We start from the raw sequence: 18831 nt of genomic DNA, 5'->3' as shown, positions 1-18831 counted from the left end.
CACTGGTGGCCTGAACAGAGTTCACAATATTATGGGCCAGAAATACAGACTTACACAGGGCTGCAGGTTTAATGAAACCAAGAACCGAGCTGGACAATATGAAACAATTTACATTAGATATTAGGAAGAAATTCTTCACTGTGACAGTGGTGAGACATTGGCACAGGTTGCCCAGAGAAGCTGTGGCTGCCCCATCCCTGGCAGTGTTCAAGGCCAGGTTTGATGGGGCTTGGAGCAACCTGCTCTAGTGGAAGGTGTCCTTGCCTGTGGCAGGGGGTTGGAACAAGATGAGCTTTAAGTCCCTTCCAACTCAAACCATTCTTAGATTAGAAAAGAAGCTGCCTTCCAATCTAAAGGCCATTAAGTAGCTGATAAATGGATGTTTCTATGAGTACGATTTCATGGTGGATGCTAAATTCAAAGCAATGTCTTTTTTTGAGTGATGATGAAAAGTATCTTCATTATGTACAAAAGTGACTGAGAGTGACTTTGTGACAAATATGCATAATGGATTACCTGTCTATCAAAAGGATGTGTCCAGGTAGGCTTTATTCAGACACGTGTGATAACCTCTTTTTAAGTGCAGTACTACTCTATCAGCTGTGGTATAGTGGATTATTTTGATTGTCCTAATACGCATCAACTAAGCACTGCTGTTGCGCAGTGTCAGTTGTGGCCTCTGCTCCAGGAATCACTCTCTAAAATGAGCAAACAGTACTCCTGGCAGGCCTCAGAAGAAATTAGAGATACCAAAAACTCAACAGAAAAAGGGTGTCTGCTGTGCTGGATGACCCCTATTCAGGCATATTTACATGTAAGCCACAGCTAGTTATTATAATGACTCGTGCAGAAACTGCCTGCCCTGCATAGACTTTTCCAGCCTGATGCTTCTGGGTACTGCTGCTGTTAACAGCTGGTCAGAGCGTACTTTGTACGTGTGCTGCTCCTTTAGTGGTCCTTTTGCTCTGGTTGTGCAATGCAATCTCTGTCTGTAGTATTTGCTCTGTTCACTTACAGCTCCTACAAGGTAATTCACTTATTTATTTCTGCTTGTACTGCTGGGAATGAGGACTAATTGCTATCAGAAGATCTCATTACTCTTTCTGTAGCACATCAGCTGGACATCCAAGACTCCGTTACCTAGCGAAACCACCTGCTGATGAACTGAACCTTTTATGTTAACAAGATGGCTTCATAGCAACACTCCTACTGTGACTACAGTGACAGGGCATGTTTAATGTTGGGATCAAAATGGCACTGGGCCACTTGGTGAAGTCTTTGCTCAAGTAACCACAAAGTGGACAGTGAGGTATTTTCCTTGTAGGACTGAGAAAGACACAGGAAAGGAGACGTGTGCTTTGGGCACAGGGGGCTGCTTGGCTCCAGCTAGGCTCAGTGGGGGGGCTTTGCCAGACACTACTCAGAGCACTTCCACTTGGCTTCTGCTCCGAGCCAACCCTGAGGGGTTTGCTGCTCCCCCTGGACTCCAGTGGAGTCCATGCCCTAAAGCCTTTGAGAACCTTCCTTGTGACCTCTGGCTTGAGCAACAGGGAGTGTGTAGCTAAAAAATTACATCCGTGGAGCCTTCCCTGAAACCTGGAGCAGCAGAAGGATGGCCCGTGGGGTTTTGTTTCACTTGAAATGTGCTCTTCACCAATTCACATAGTTTCCCTTTGACTTAGCATATCCTCTTCAGCTCTCTGCAGCAAGCAGGTGTTTCTCCATATTTCCAGTCTGTGAACTTAAAGAAATTCTAAAATAATTCATCATTTTATAAATAAGTTATACAAGCTGTCACCACAAATCTGTCACCATGCAGACAGGTGCAAACATGTGCAGTATGAAGAGAAAGATACTGACACTCAGATCAGAATAAAGGCCATCTAAAAGCAATTACATTTCCAGGTATTAGGCAAACACAATTATTTAAATTGCTAGTCAAAAACAGTTGATAAAATAGATAATTAAAAAAGATTGACCTGAAAGTTGATTTTAAATTATTCTGTAACGTGCACACAACTCATATAATTGCTCTCTCATGATCCAGCCTCCATTGAAAGGAAATTTCACCTTGGAAAAAAAATTATATATGCAGCACATGGTGATTAAAATAAGTGTTTATTCTCTGAAATACTGGAAATGATGTGAGGAATTGTGTTGGAAAGTAGGGATGAATTAGCCCTGCATTGCAAACTGTAGTGTGGTCTGTCGTTTTAACACTCAGGAGGTGTTGAGATAGAAAGTATGATAATACAATAAACCACAGAAAGAATAGATGACCTATTGTATGCTGATATACAAGAATTAAGCTGGGAAAAGAGTGAAAAAGATCATAGAATCATTTAGGTTGGAAAAGACCTTTAAGATCATGGAGTCCAACTGTAAACCTAACACTGCCAAGTCCAGCACTAAACCATGTGCCTAAGTTAATACCGCCAGGGGTGCTGTCAGTACCTATGGCCAAATATATGCATTGGTAACAACACCATCAAATAAAAAAAGTAGATTAATTTGACCTATGCCTATCCACATATACACAATTCAGAGAAACTGGCTGAAGAGATGGGCAGGACCAAAGGACATTTTCTGAAGGAAATCTTGTAAGACTCCAGTTTTAATAACACATAGCCCTGCCAATCTCATTGCAGAAACATGAGAGCACCCGCTTTCAATTTAAAGTGCTCTCCTCCACACGTAGCACTTCTCTGAACCCATCACTTCTCAGGAGGCTCTTTCTCAGGCAGTCTGCATTTTAAATCAAGCAGTTATGACAGTTTTCACTGCAAAAAGCAGGCAAATTAGTGAAAGCAGCATATACAGAAATGTGGTTATGATAATGGCTGAACAATAGTAATCGGGGTTCCTGGGAAATAACTAACTGCCTCAGATTTTTGCAGTGACCATCCATAGACAAAAAAAAGTAAGTCATGCAGGACTAAAACTGCTCGCTAGCTTTGGTGCCTAAAGTAATGAGTTACAAAATGGTGCAGGCTGAGATCATTAATCCTTGATTTATTGACAGGTTTGAAAGCTCTGGGTAGGTCTTTGTTAGAAATTCAGCTGAGAGTGCAATCTGCTCCTGCATCTATAATATTCTCAAAACCCTCTGTAATTTTAGATATGTGTGTTTTCCTGTGATGTCTTTGAGACAGAACGATGTGGGTAGTCCCATTTTTGTGGATGGGATGTTGAAGCTCAGAGGTAGCACATGTAAGTTATGGCTTGAAACCAGATTATCAGCACCTCACCTGCATGCCCCTTCTCTGCATAAAACTGGACTTGCAGACAGCACGCTGCTATTTTCATATTGTGTGAGTTCAGGCACAGGCTTGTGACTTCTGGAGCAGCAGTAGAGTGGAGTGGATAGGAAGGAGCTTTTTTACTAATCTACTTTCAGAGTCCAATTTTCATGTATGAGTCTTATGATAGGAGATCAAAGCCCCTCATTAGGGACTGAATCCAATATTTAATACACTTAATGCCCAGTTTATATACTCATAAGATAGCCTGGTTTTTGCATAAAACAACATCCAAGCTCCTTTTGACACTTAATGAAAGGACAGAATGAATGTTTTTAAGACCTCATTTTTCTATGCCGTTGCATGGAGGTGGAGCAGGGCTGACTTCAGTAGTTATACTGTCATATAATCAGCCTGTCAAAAGCAGGATCAATTTCCTATGCTTTACGTGAGGGGATACAGAAGTATCCTTGTTAATGCATCTGTCTTTCAAAAACTATTCTATGATATCGGGCATCATCATTTTTGAAGCACTGTGGACTTGGGGAATGTCAAAACGTAGGCTGCTACGAGGGCACACTATCACTCTGAATTGCATTGGGAGTGATGAACTTGGCAATCTCTATTATCCAGCTACTGGAAATAAGACACATATTTCTCTTGGGGGTTTACCTGGAGTGAGATCAAAAGGAAGCTGCTTTCTCCCAGGCCTGCATGAAGGTTCAGAATTTGTTTTGATGAGGGACATTAAAAATAAATAAATATACGAAGTGACCTGAATAACTTGAGCGATTCCCTTGTGATTAAGGCGGGAAGCTTTTGAAACATAGAAAGTTGCCCCTGTGTTCAATTCAGAGAGGTCCTAGTTAATTATTTAGAGCAGCCGAAAGCTCATCAAAAATTTAACTAAGATTTATTTCTCCATGATTGTGCAGGCACCACAATGTGCAACAGAGGCTTTAACTCTGCTAAATGCAGCTCTTGAGTTTTCACCTCCCAGCTTGCCGGTGCTGGCTCAGTGGGGCCAATGCATCCTCTTCTCCCATCTCCCCTCTTCCCCAAGCACCTACAGAAAATTGCCTGTGACTGTTGGTCATGCACATTAGCAAGGTGGATTTAAATAGTATACCTAGGCAAACAGATAGCTTAAAGCATTTGAACTGCCGCTGTGGAGGAGTTGCATTGGCCTACAGCAGACTGTAGTTGTGTGTTTCCAGGCTACAACTATTTTCCTCTGGTAGACAGTGTCAAGTACAAGCCAAACTGCAGCAGAGCCCCACACCTCCCCCATTTCTGGGGAGTTGTGGCTACGAGCCCTGAACCTGTCAGAACTTGAGGAAGGGAAAAGAAAGTACAGACCACCTTCCCAGTACCCTGCAGACCAGTTATTGTTCATATTCCCTCCTCCTGTAGCACTGGCAGGAATATAAACATTCTTGGCGGAGGTGAAGACAGGATTTTACAGGTCCAGAATAAGACCTTGGGATAAGCATAGTTCCTTGGTCATCCATCCATCTTACTGGGATAAGCGTTGCATTGAATGACATGCCTTTTCCATTCCATTTCTCTTCTTGGGACTGTATTTTTTCTTGGTTTCTTCCACTGATCCTCAATTCCCAGACATGAGAGGTCAGAGCTTGGTGCCACACAAATCTAAAATCTCCAGTGCCTGAAGCTTCACCATGCAGAGATGAGTGCAAGACCAGCTTTGCAGCCCGGCCCCTTGCCATCACTGGTGAGCAGCAGGTACCCACAGACCTTAAGTCTGTGCTCCCTTAAATATCCAGTGCTGCAAAGCGGGAGCTGTTTTTAAGCAATTTAGCTCAGATCTCACTAATTTTGTGTTCACTGCCTCAGAGCTAGGTCTGGGCCATTGCCCTTGTCTTTGAAGTCCATTGCATTTGCGATTTTCTTTGATCCTTGCTGTGAAAATGACTGAAATCTTTTTCTCATAAGTTTGTATGCACACAGGCATAAGAGGCCTGAGAACTTCAGTAAAGGTGAAATATCTGACCTTATCTTGACTTTGTTAGGATTAAAGTAACATTAAATAGGATGAAATTATGCTATAACTACCTTGAGAGACTAATGAGGAGGGAGGAATATTACTCTACTGCTTCTATCAATATACTCAATACATTAAATGGCTGTGAAAGAGCTTTGCTAGCAAGCTTAGTGTGCAGGGATCTGAAAATGCCAGACAGTACCTTAGGGTTTCTAAGGCACCTTCTTTAGCTGAGTTTCCAGTGGTGGCACTTGATACCCAATATCTCAAAAGGGACAAAATGTCCCTGAAAAAAAACAAAATGGAAAAAAAAAATCCATTCTTTTCCCACTTTTTCTGAGCAGAAAGGTCACAAAAAAGGGAAAATTTGGTTTTGCTGAAGAAACTCTGTTCTTGCTGCATTCTCCCTGATTTCTGGAATTTCCCAGAACTGTTCCATGCGCTGAGCCACAAGAGAGAAAGAAAGAACTCTTTGCCCCACTATACTGTGCTGATTATCCTGGTTTGGCTGATTTCTTACTCTACATGGCTTCATTATAAAAACTGACTTAGGAAACAGATCTCTGAGTCACTGCATTTAGTTCTTGCAAAAGCCATCCAAAGTTTAGAGGTGATCAAGCAGGGGAACAACGCTAGGAATAATGTGGAAACTGCTGAAGAATAAAATAATGGCATTTCTTCATTTTGATTATATAAGTCTGTGATAAACCAGTTGACAAACCCCACTTGTGATCATCTCCTCTGAAATAGTTAGAAGGGAACAAGAAAGGATGGAGAGCAAGAAAACAGGAGTGTGGTCTGGAAGGAAGAAATGCTCCATACGAGGTAAGCTGAGCAAACATTGGACCCATTGGCTATCCTGCTGGGCTTTCGACTCATGAGTGATATTGAAAACATAACCAGGGAACAATTACTCATCATTGCTCACAATGCACAAAATATTTTCTATACTGAAAAGATTTTTGGTGAATAGCTAAAATAAATCCCCAAATCAAGCTGAATATTTTGCTGCTTTGTAAGTGGTAACTAGGGAAAGAAACTGTATAAGGCTTGCATTTTCATTTGAAGTATTACTGTATGTTTTGATTCATTTGGCTCAGTTCATGATATAATGGAGCATAACTGATGTAACTTGGCTTGATGTGTCTCCTTGTTACACATACTGGAACAATATCTGCAGAAACAGTTGAAATTACAAATTTTTTTCAGACATCTATTTTAAGGATCAGTAACTTCAAACAAGCAGAGCACTTAGGCATATTTTAAAGGCTTATTTCCTGCAATCATGCATGGGTCATGGCTTAATCCTCATCAGAAAGCACACATTTTGGGATCCTGATTACAGAAGGAGCAGTGAAGGAAAGACACAGAAAGAAAAGGAAAATTATCAGAGTTTTCAAAAGGAGCTCAGAGATCTTGCACCCAACCAGCAAATCTTTGATGCTAATTTAGAAGAGAGCTGATTATTTAAAATTCTTAAGGAGGGACCCCAAGAGGCAAAACAAAGTTGATGATTCAAAATATCTGTTAGGAGAATTAATGTCACTGCTCAGCACTGTGTGTCCATATGTGACACAAAGGACAGGCTTTGGAAGAATCAGCTATCCTGGCAGGGAACAGACAGCCTAATGGGAGGAGCAGCTAAATCCAGTATTTCTTATTGAATTACGGGATTTCTTATCACTTTGCAATAAGGTTTTTAACAGTAAAGCAGACCTGTGAATTATTTTTGAGAGAAAGAGTAGGGTGGCTTTGCTTGGCCTAAGCACAGCTTTTGCCAAATGAGACGGGGAGGCAAAAGGATCTTGGTGTTTTGCTTAAGAGAAGTAAAAATACAACAGCTTTCTGCAGCACGTAAGAACTGGATTCCAGACCACTTTGAATAAGTTAAGCAAATAATTACGTGTGAATAAATTAGGAAGAAAAATACTAAATACACTTCTTAATACATGCCATATTTTTTTTTTGCAGCTTCTTAACAGAAGGCTCTTAAAAGAATACACATTGTCTGCATATACTTTCTACAATCACCTCTTAATAGGCAGAATACTCATTTAGTGGATATTTTAAAAACTTATAAGCATCCCTTTGAAGTCTGCGAATATATGGTGGAAGTCTGTTTATTCCTTTCTCTCATACCTAGATGAAGTGGCAAACATCCAAATTTCTTAAGTAATTTAATTTAAGGAATTTGGATATTTGACAGTTGAAAAGGTTTTCATATTTTAAAAATGAAGGGAGTTTCCTTTGCAACACTATTTCATTTACTTTCACATGTCATTAAAATGCCAGTATTTCTGGAGTATAGGAATTTTGAAGATACTCTGTTATTACAAATTAATGTTATTCTTGCTTTTAAGAATGTTTCCAAATGTCCTGAGACAGAGCCTCGTGTTCATTGGAAGCACTCCCTTTCTCCTCACACCTTTCTGTTCAAAGGTTTTGCCAACTGATGTGGTTTACAGAAGCCTCCAGGCTGCTATCATTTGTGCTAGCAGAGTGACCTTGGACTGATCAGGCAAAAAATGAAGGGAGCACAAATCATGCCAGTATTCATCTTCATTCCCACCCTTTATACTCCACTCATTGTCCATAATCACCCAAAATACTCCTCCAGAAACTGGGTTATGGCTGTCCTCCCCCTTCACATTTTTACCTGATGCCTGGTGATGCCCACAGCAATACCGAGGGGTTTCAGCTCCACAGGCATAGGATCTGGCTATTGGCTCTGGTTCAGGTAGATGAAGTGTGGCAAGCAGAAGCAGGATTTTAAGGCCTATTTAATCAGTCCAGTAATTCAAAATTTGATGTGAGCTTGAGTTGTTTATGTACCAGAGAGGATTCTGCTCCTGGAGGGATTCTGACCTTGCTGCCCTCTGTGTACACTGATTATTGGAAGTGCTGCAACCAAACAATGTCTTGAGCAACAGCAGTAATAACAGTGTAAGAAGGATAAGAGAATATTTTAGGAGATGTTTCAGCTGTCTTGCAGGAGAGAGCTCCATGCTGCTGTGGCTGCTTCTCCAACAGTACCTGAACTGTTTAGGTTTAAACCCTGAGACCCACATAATGCCTTGACTATGGCACAGGTATTCCTATGGCAAATCCTGTAAGAAATACTTGACACCTTTTCTCTCAAAGCATCACTGACCGGTCTGTCTAATCTAGGCGATGTATAAGGCTACATAGGAGCCTGGATGCTGTTCAGGTGCTACATTCTCTGAACTCCATCATGATACAAGTCCAACCGTGGTGACTGAGTCTTGCCTTACTGGGCAGCTGGTGGTTGTCAAGGGTGTTTTCAAGCCTTCTGTTGGTGGAGAAAAAGCCAGAAAGGCCAGGCTGCACATTTTATGAAAACTGGTTTGTAAATTCCAGATTCAAATATTTTGATTTTTAAGCTCAAATTTCATCTCACTACTGTGAAAAGCCTGTTACTCCCTACCTGTTACACTCAGAAGCACTTCTGCAGATGAAAACCAACTTTCCATCCTGCAACCTCCCACAGACATATGCACACACATTATGTTCCCAGTTTAATTGCCTTTCAAAACTGTCTTATCTTGGCACAAACTTGTCATTGGTTTATCTCTGCTCAGGATAAATGTATACCTAATCTTATTACTGGATGCACTCAGAGCAAGCAATCTCATTAATAGCTACCCTAAAGGGATTTTTATCCATGGATCAATTTCATAATTGGAACACAGCTACATAATATATAAATATATCCCTTCAATGGCACAGCCGTCCTCATGCTGTTCAGTCTTGCACATCTCATGAAAAAAAAAAAATCCAGGAAGAAAGAATGTATTTTAAACCCAGAAATCCTTCTTGGAAGCTTGTTAAGTGTTCAGATCACACCACAGGCTTACAAGCTTGATTTGTCGGGTTCATGATTGTTACTGGCTATGTGAGTTCTATCGTATTTAGCCTGGATAGTCACTAAGAATAGTTTCCCCTATTCTTGGTGGCAGTGCACTGAACTTTGTATGCTCTTTGTTGTAGCATATAGATTTCTATAATGGGAAAAACCTAACTTGTTAGCTACATCATTTTCAAAAGCAGCAGGAGCTGTCTAGCTTTTAAAAAATTAAATTATGTTCATTATTCCATGACTGCAAAATACCCTGCTAAGATTGTAATAGCTTAAAGGCTTCCTATGCAACTTTACTTCATCATTAAATAATTATACTTTGTGTACCTGAACTACACTTTTGTCGCATCTCAAATACAGGATACTTAGTGAGTAGGAGTCATTACTGAGGCTGAGTGAACTATTCATAATTAAACCTGAACCAAGCAAAACTTAATTTTCCAACAAACTTCCATTTAATTCTATCCAAGCCCTAGCAAAATATAATACACGTTTATTGCACCCAAGCCGCAGCAAGCATTACTCACTTTGGAGTCTGTGGGTTCCCAGCCCCTGCCACACTTCTGCCAGGATCATTACATTTCTGATAAAAAGGGATTACTTTTGTTTCTCCCTCCCACTCTGTAGGCACACAGTGAGGATGGGCATTACTGTGGCTCTTGGAATGCATGCATAAGAAATTAGTCAGTATTTTACAGTTCTACCTATTTGTAGCTGCAAGCCATGCAACTGCACACAAGGTTTTTCACAATGACACCACTGGGCATTGCCAGCCAGCCAGTTAAAATGTGAGAGAAATTATTGTTATAATTCAAAAGGCGGATAGTGGTTTCAGTGATAAAGGTGATAAACTGAAAAACAGCCAGAAGCGTAGAGTTACTGTGTTTGATTATCAGCAGATCCCAAATCGCTCAAAAAAAAATCACATAATCCTCACCCAGCTGCCCATAGTCATCTTACCCAAGGCTGCCAACAGCAAAATATTCTGTCTCTGCCAGTGCGATGGGAAACGGCTTGCAATGAAAATAGAGACATTCATGGATGTGTGTTCTCATTGCAGTTAACGTGGGACTTGGCTGCTGCAGGGCCACAGGACAGGCTGGACTGCACTGACTCCAGAGGCAGTTCTCATGAAGAACTGAAGTGTCCGGGCACTCAGGTAAGAAGCAGGAAAATCCCTGTTTAGATGGAGAGGTCAGAGCCCAGAGTGCGTCAGCTCATCTGAGGCTGCTTGCATCACTTTGCTGTTGGAGAACTCTCCTGCAACTTTATAAGCGCTACCAGAGATAAGAAAGGGAAAATAAAATGACCTCATGTTAGTAACAAGACACCCAGTTTGAGTCATGACGGCAATTCACCAGCAGACCTTCTTCCTGAGGGATGTGATGGATTATCTGCTGCTTGCAGTCTTTAAATCGAATCTTTCCATAACACAAGCTACATTTCAAACAAAATAGCTAACTAAAGCATGCAGGAAAGAAGGAAGGGTTGGAAGGGCAACTGATTGATAGGGAGATTTCTTTTGAGCATGCCATTCAATTGCTTCATTTATATTTCATTAAGCGTGAAATTATGTTTATAATTATATTAGACAACTGTGTGAGAGATATTAGCTCATAAGCCCAGACTGAATTAAAACAATTATTAATTAATTATTATTCTGGGCTTTCATTTTTAATGAAATTATGCTTCTGAATTCAAAGCACTAGTGAAGGCATGTTATTTTACTTTGGAAAAATACCACTCTGATTGGCTCCTGAGTAACTGAGAAAATAGGAGTAGGTGTTATTTAATGCAAACACCATCTCATCCAGGAATGCACTTTGCATGATCTATAAGGAGAAAAGAAGCTCCAAAATGGACAAAAGGAAGAAAATCCTGTCTAGAGGTTGTGCTGTAGGGAGGTGGTGCAGCACACAGGGACAGCAGGGGTGGCTATGCAGCACACAGGGAAACCAGTGAGGAGGAGGCCAAAAGCACAGGAGGAGTTAAAAGAAGAAAGAGACAAAAAAATTATTCAAAGCAGAAAATAATATGCAGCCATGGGAGGTGTGAGAAATTAGCACAGAGCATCACAGCCAGCATCACATGATAACCTGAATGTGTGCTTGAGCCCCTGCAGTGTTCCCCTGCTTAGCCATGGCTTCAGCCAGCACAGTCAGTCCTTGTGACATAGGACTAAAAGTGACATAAAAGACCAGCCAGCAGCCAATACTTCTTGCTAGGATCTGGCCTCATGCACAAACCCCTGTGCAGTGGGAGTGATGGCTCGAAGCAAAATGGGACCTTCTCTGTAGTTTGTGCATATGCAAAAATCAGAGCTGAGAAGGTTTATTTCATCTATAATCTATCAGGGCTATGCCTCCCTATTATATTTTCTACTTCTTCCTATGATATTAATACATATGCAAAAATCACTTGGACTTCAAAAGGACATTCTCAGCTGGTGTAAGAGCTGAGGATATTTTCTGAGGTGTTGCAGATATGGGCAGCTTTCATAAAAAAGCTCATATCTTTAAGGCGGTGCTGTGGCTCACGAAAAGTTCTTCAGTTCACCTTCGTGTATTTTTCTATTTCTTTCCAGATCTCAGTTATTCTGTTAATGATTAAGGATCTCAAGCACTTTAAAACAAAGTTTTCACCTTCAGATACTTTTCTAATCTGTGTGAAAAGAACAGGCTCCTTGCTGGCATTTATCTTACAGTGTGCTCTCTGGCACTCCAACCAAAAATATTTTGAAACACGTTTCTTTTCAGCTCAGAGCTTTGTCAGTGCCAGGCAACCCACTTTTTAGTTTATTTTTAAATGCTGGGTTTTTTTTGGCTTTTCCTTTTCTACTTTCTTTTCCTCTGTGTGCAGCCGACCACATGGTTTCATTCACTGCAACAGCTGATTGCAAAATTAGACAAATACTTTGACTTTGCCCATGGCTTTCATGGCTTCTGTACCTCTGAAGACTCCATTCACCTCTAATTACATGTCCATTGAAATCATGCAGAGAAAGAACAGTGTAAATCGTTAGCCCCCTAAATGAGCGTGCAGCTGAGTAGCTAACAAAGGGATTAACACTTGACAGTAGAAGCATTGCATGCTGAAGGAGAGGGTCATCAGGTGACTGCCTATTACACAGAAATAATTGCCATCCAGTGCTGAGAGGAACTGATGTCCACAGCCTGTGTTTACTGCAAAGATGCATTTTCTCTCAACTCTTACCCTTCTGCTTTATCTGTCTTTACAGAAAACAAGGAGAGCCATTGCTGGGCAGGGAATGGAGAGATGAGAGCTTGGGCAGAGGGAACCAGTGTGGACTGGCTGGGGAGCATGAAAATGGGCTATGGAAATGCAAGGTGATTTGAAGCCCAAGGACATTCAGTAAGAACCTTCCTATTGAACAGAGGGCTTCTGCCCCCTAAACAAAACCCATATATTTTAGGTTTTTTAAATACTGCTTTGCTTAATCTTCCATTGCCATAGTGTGGCATCTTTATACAAAGTTGTTTGTATTGGGGTTGGATTTGGTTGTGGTTTGTTTTTTTTTTAGATCTTTAATAAAGAGAATATAAAGACATAATAGAAATATTTTTCTTCTCCCCCTACCTAGCCTTTTGTTATTTAAAAGCACTTTATGATTCAGGACAGTATCCACACTACAGTGAGAATTTCATAGATTAAGATATCCCCAGACAGCTAATATTTTACCTTTTTTAGAATGCAATTCTTATTCATGGAGCTTAAAAGATCTCTTAATTCTGTGGTCACTATGAAGAAGTACCTATGGAGCATTTAAAAATGCAGTAACAATTACTAAATAGAATAGGAGGCTGAGTTAGAGGATAGTGGTCATCACTGTCATCATGTGCTGTTGATGGATTACTGGATTGTGCTTGCTGAAAACGTGCTACTGCGTTAGCATAATGTGATATGGAATATCCTGTTATGCAATAAGAGTGATCTTGCAGTTTGGAAAGATTTTGGGTAAGACTTCCTGCTGGAATAAATACTCATCACTCTGTTGAAGTCATTGCAGCTGTTATAATTCAAATGGGCTGAGATTTGTTCCCTTGTCTTGAAGCAGACAAGGACAAAGTAATGCCTAATGTTAGGGCAGCATTCAGCACATGTTTGAAGTTGAGCAGAAAGGAGCTTTATGCTGAATTTCTGAGCAGGATGTTTTTTTCCTTTGTGCTCTGTCTTGAACTGTTTGCAATGTAAAACTTGTGTCCCAGTGCATGGCTGGGATTTCCCTGTGAGCAATGTCTGGGGCTGGCATCTGTCTGATTGTTTTAACCTTATCAACAACACATGGTGGAAAACTTTTTGTCCTATTCTGGAAAAAGGTGCCATTCCATAGCAAGTTAGCTCAGCCAAAGTAATTTAACTGGACTATACACAGATAAGTAAGTTTGGCATTTTTAGCCTAATTTAAAGACAGCAGATTTTGTGCAGGCATTTTAAGTTATCTGATGAGCCACTGAGATGAAATATCATAAAGATACATAACTGAGGCTGAGAAAAGACTCAATAGCAGTGGGGTGTATTGTACAATGTGAAAAGGATGTTTATACCCAAACATCACACGCACAACTGAACATGAATTCACATTAGATCAACTTGAACTTCAAACATATATTTATTAGGTACAGATTGAACAACTGCTTTTTAGGTAGTGAAGTACTGATATCACAAAGGTTTTAATCTGATGAAATATCTGACTTCTAAAAACCCAAACATGGCTAATATTTTCAGCAGCTTTTTGAACAGCAACACCTGAGCACAGGTGATGATACTTAATAGTCTGTTATTATTAATGTCTTTTTTGGTCTTATTTCTTTCTGTACCTTTAGTGGCATGTCAGTTTTGCCATGACAAGCCCTGTAGAAATTTGTAACGAGTGAAGCTGAAGACATGAATCCACTTCTCTGCTACTGACATTATAATACTTCATTACAGAGCATCGACAGAGCATATGAGGTGCGTGCTGGTGCCCAGGACCCAGGGTCAATAAGCGTGTACAGTCACCACATTCCCTGTGCACGTGGCCTCTGCCCAGCTGAACAAGTAGTTGTCACTCACATAGCAGCTCTTTCCACCAAGCACAGTGGAGGAATTCATGAGCAAAGGCTGAAGGAAAAGCTACGGAAGAAGTGACTATGGGAATAATGGGAAATTTATGCATGAGTCAATGGTTATCCCACAGACCATCTTCCATTCACTATGGAATACATCTGATGAAGTGACATCTGGTTAGTATATTTGCCTGATTATTTAGTTCTCTGCATCACTTGGAGCAATGTAATCTCTCTAATTGGTGCGCAGAATTTTTTCCAGTATGGTTAAAATAGCAGATTCTGTGTTTAGCTTCTTTTATGGTTGTTTTTGCTATCAGCCCCAGAAATCATGCAAAAGAAATGATTTTGTCTAATTTTGGTTTTATTCATTCACAGACTCACCATATTTGCAGCCTTTGAAATAATATTTAGGTCTACATATAGAGGAAATAAAATGCCTTAATTAATTTTCTGCATCACTGAGATGGAGCTTCAGTCAAATGGGGAAGGCGGATGTCAGAGCAAGCCATCCTAGAACCAAGCCTCCAGCACTATTTGGGAGCAAAAGGTAAAATGAGACAGTAGATGAGATGCAAATGCTAATTATAAGAGCTTTTTGGATGAGATAAGCAAATCTCCTTGTAATCTTAAATAAATCTGAAGCTTTCATGCTGTGTTCTCACCCCATCCTGAGTCCATCATGCATTTGCATTTTATTTCTGAAAACATTCCTCACTGCATTTTGATGCTTCAGGCAACAGGAGATGAAAAGACTTTTCTTTAGTGTTAGTTGTTAAAACCCTAAAGGTTATTTCCTGAAGATAAGAGGGTGGTCTCTGCCTTCACAATAGCACAGATTTTCTTTAATATAAACAGACCTGTTTTTAAAGGCTAGCTAGTAATGATCCCCTCAAAGATGTCTGGGTCTTTCAGAGCTAGACCTACAAATCCATCACTTGGCTGGAAAAGCTCTTCATCAGGAACATGCTCCAAAAAGGAAGACTTGGAGACTGAGTAATAATGTGAGTGTGCTAGAGGTAAAGTAAGCAGGGTGGTATCATGGGTTTTCGTTGGGCTTTTTTTGTTGTGTTTTCCTTTTTTGCTATAAGTGGCTGTATTATAGCATGGATACTACTGATGGGATTAATATTTCTCAACAGATTGTATATGCAGTGTTAGACTTTCTCATACTCCAATTTCCTCAGGAGGCTCTTATTCCGGTCTGTCTAAACAGTTTAGCAACATTCATTAGGCCTCCTGACACCCCAGCTATTGATTAAGAGAGCTTTCGATGCCCACTTCACAGAAGCGGTCATCCTGAAATGCATTTAGTTGATGAGAAGTGGGCAGAAAGGGCTGAAGTATCCCAGGTTCCAGGACAGCAACAGACATCATAAAGAGGTTAAGAAAAAATTTCCTTTGCATAAGGACAAAACTGAAAGTGGTGATTTTGAAGAGCTTGGAAATAGAAAGACATGACAATAGTCTTCTAATTCTCAAAAAGTCTGCAAAGAAGGGGTGTCTGAAATATTGTCCAAGTCACCAAAGGGGCAAGAAAAGTGCCTGGCTCCACATGCAGCAAAGGTTTAAATTAGAGATTTGGAAAAGCTTCCTAACGAAGGATACTTAATTACTGAGTCTGGCTGCTGAGGAAAGTTGTAAAGTCTAAGTTATAAAGGACCAATTAGAGTAACGCCTGTCTGGAATGGGCACAGCAGGATTCTGCTTCCATGCAGTGAAAATGGACTTAAAGTCTCTATCATGCTGTGGTGCTATTTTGTATCTCCCCAAAACCCCACTCTGGTCCCAAGATTTCATTTTTGCTAGACACATATGTCCCTAGACTGTATGCAGGTCGTCTAAGCTCAGCTGTGAGTGCGTTCAGTCTGTCTCACTTCCATAGCACTAGCCTGTCTGGGAAAAAAAACCACACTGTAAACCTAAATTATGTGAGATCAAAGTCATCTCATGAGGAAGTCATGCAGATTGAAATTAATTTCATTATTCTGAGTAGAGCAGCCAGTGTTCCCCAGGGAAAAATGCATCTTCTTGCCTCTTGAGCTGGTACCCTAGCTGACCTAGGAATGTTGGAGAGAGGGTATTTCCCTACAGTCCTCAGTGAGGTATGCAAACGTTCTCCTGGTTTCCACAGACACTGTGAATGCATTAACTTTGAATGGTTCCCTGAACTGACTGATTCGGTTTCTTGGTGCATTGTATGAGATGTGTGGATATGCATTCACAACTCTGGATTCCTCTCTGAAAGCCAGGATCCTTCATGCCGAAGTCAGTGCTGCTTCCTAGGGTTCTAAATCCCTGAATTTAGTCTTAGTCATGAGTTGCAAGAATGCTATCCAGCATTGTAAGTAAGTCAGCAGCATCCCCCAAATAAGATGATAAAGCAGCTGTGTTGGCTCTAGAGCAGCTTAACTTTAAGCTTCTGAGTATGATGAATTATTGTTTAAGGAGATGTATTCATAATTCTGTTCCTTCCAAGCAGGTGGTTGATATTTTGAGAGCCCTGCTGTATCAGCACTATGTATATTTGGCACAGAAACTGCATGAATATTATAAATTCTATGTTTAATTGGGTCTCATAAAGAAATCCTCTAAATCATAGTCATCCCATCAAACAAAACAGGAAATTGACATGGTGAGGTATTCCGTAACATCACTTCTTTTTTCCCCTAAAGGTTAGACAAAACTTTGTTATTTTCTTAGAAGAAAAAAAGATGAGAGAGTCAAGTATCTTTGATGTAGTCCTATTTATCTGAAAGTAACATAAAATCCTAATTCTTAGCACAGAAATCAAGTAATGTGAGAAAGTACTTTTATATACAACACCAAGCCTCCCTGAGCTAGCACTCAGCCAAAAAAAGCTCTCTGTTTAGGCTTTCAGCAAGACCACAGTGCCACTATTCATTCAGGTTGCAGCCTATCTTTCCAGCTTCTTTATATCTTCCTTGAAATATTTCTGTATCTCTGTCTCATGTATTTTTGGCATAAAATATCACAGTATCATCGGCTATACATTAGGTGGTAATACTCCTTCATTGACATTTGTGAATGTTAGGTGGCATTGTATGGTGGGGGGTGAGAGTTGCTGTTGTTTCAACACACTGGGGCTGCAAAAATCCTAATGTGCTCTGTTTTTCCTGAATAAGAGTTCTTTCCATAGAACTATGAGGCTATGATAAAGGGACTAAGTCATAATAAATAATAGAGAGACAGCTCAAACGTGTGTGAGTCTTACCTAATAAATAAGGGTAAAATACACATACCAATGCAAGTAGAAGGAGATTTATATTTAGTTTCCTTAAGTGGTTTTGAATCTGTACATGACTGAAAGTGCTTTCATTGTTAACGTATTGACTTCTCCATGCCATTTGATTCAAGTGAAGTACTATTTGCACCTATTTTATCTATAGTACATCTATTACATCAAATCAAACCAGAGGCAAGAGACTTGTACTAAAGGAATGCAGTTCCTTAGTCAGCTGTATCTGGCAAACTGAATAGAGGGATTGGGGTTTGATTTTGGCACCTGACCTGCTTTGGCATCTTTTGCCTGCAGAGAGTTTGTCATGGGAGACAATAGCTTGCTACAAGGAGCAAGAGAGAGGCCAGTGAGCCTGCTGGAACACTCACTAAAACTTGTGCATGACTGCATTTTCTTGACAGGCTGCTTCAAGTGCTCCCTAGAGTTATTTGATCTGGTCCTCCACACCCTGTTCACACAGCTTCTCTATACTGCTCTTACTGTGGAATTCATCACAGGCTATTTTATCTGGGTGACAGCTGAGCATACACAGGGTTTCGAGTCCATGCAGTGCATCTACAAATAGTCAGACTGCTGTACAAGGTCCCTGGCCTTGCTTATCAGAGTGGAACGGCTGGGAGTGCCTTTCTTGATAGGCCAAGGTGATCCTGAAGCATTGCACCCCAGGCAATTGTGAGTCCTAGCATGCAATAGGCAATCCGTGCACTTACTTGTCACATGTGAGGGAAAGGTCCTATTTGAGATTGTTTGCAGATCTGTGTTGAAAAACCTCTTTGATACGAGTGGATTGTTCAGGTATGGCAAGAATTGTACTTGTGATACCATTTGAACATGACAACTGTGTTGCACAGTACAATAGCAATGTTAAAGAAAAGCCACTCACATTAGCAGCTCTCATGCTGAGTGTAAGGGAAACGCCAAAGCAAAGGGTGATCTTCACTCCATCTGCCCTGGTTTTCGTCCTCTAACACAAATGAAAGCTAGTGACAAGTTGCAGTTGTGTCTTTCAGAGATGTCTATTTTGATCTTGTTCAGCAGCAACGTGTACCCCAAATCCATAAATCTCCAGAAGTTTCAGGAAGAAAAAATTACAGGGGATCAAAAGGAAGCTGGCAAGAGGACAAGCAGGGGAAATGATGCCTGCTGCTGGCTTTCAGTTTGCTTAGGGAAGTGGGAAATGGGCAGCACAGTCTGAGAAATGAATACAGTTACACTTAGTAAGATATGTGGTTTACTGTTTTTTCCCTCTTATCCAAAATGATCCAAGACAAAAATTGGCCCAACAGCTCACTGTGGGGGAGCAGGAGTGCTGTTTCATGCACCAAAGGGTTCACTGCAAGTATGAATAACTATAAAATTAAGTAATAGTGACTAAGATCCTT

The 18831-nt window shown here is 40.6% G+C and overlaps 1 long non-coding RNA gene across 3 annotated transcripts in view; it reads left to right on the top strand.

The window, feature by feature from the left end:
* Positions 1-17704, top strand: part of LOC134158249 (uncharacterized) — a 179036-nt gene extending 161332 nt beyond the window's left edge. For 2 of the 3 annotated variants that reach the window (XR_009962676.1, XR_009962677.1), the window contains 4 exons: positions 9749-9804; positions 10182-10280; positions 12360-14092; positions 14566-16313. This is a non-coding gene — a long non-coding RNA (uncharacterized LOC134158249). The other variant, XR_009962678.1, reaches the window with a different exon arrangement.
* Positions 17705-18831: the final 1127 nt, after the last annotated feature.

Source organism: Pezoporus occidentalis, unplaced genomic scaffold, assembly GCF_034315485.1.
Source record: "Pezoporus occidentalis ecotype Australia unplaced genomic scaffold, CSIRO_AGI_Poc_V1 ctg128, whole genome shotgun sequence".
Taxonomy (NCBI): domain Eukaryota; kingdom Metazoa; phylum Chordata; class Aves; order Psittaciformes; family Psittacidae; genus Pezoporus; species Pezoporus occidentalis.
This window is presented reverse-complemented; position numbering and strand designations above follow the sequence as displayed.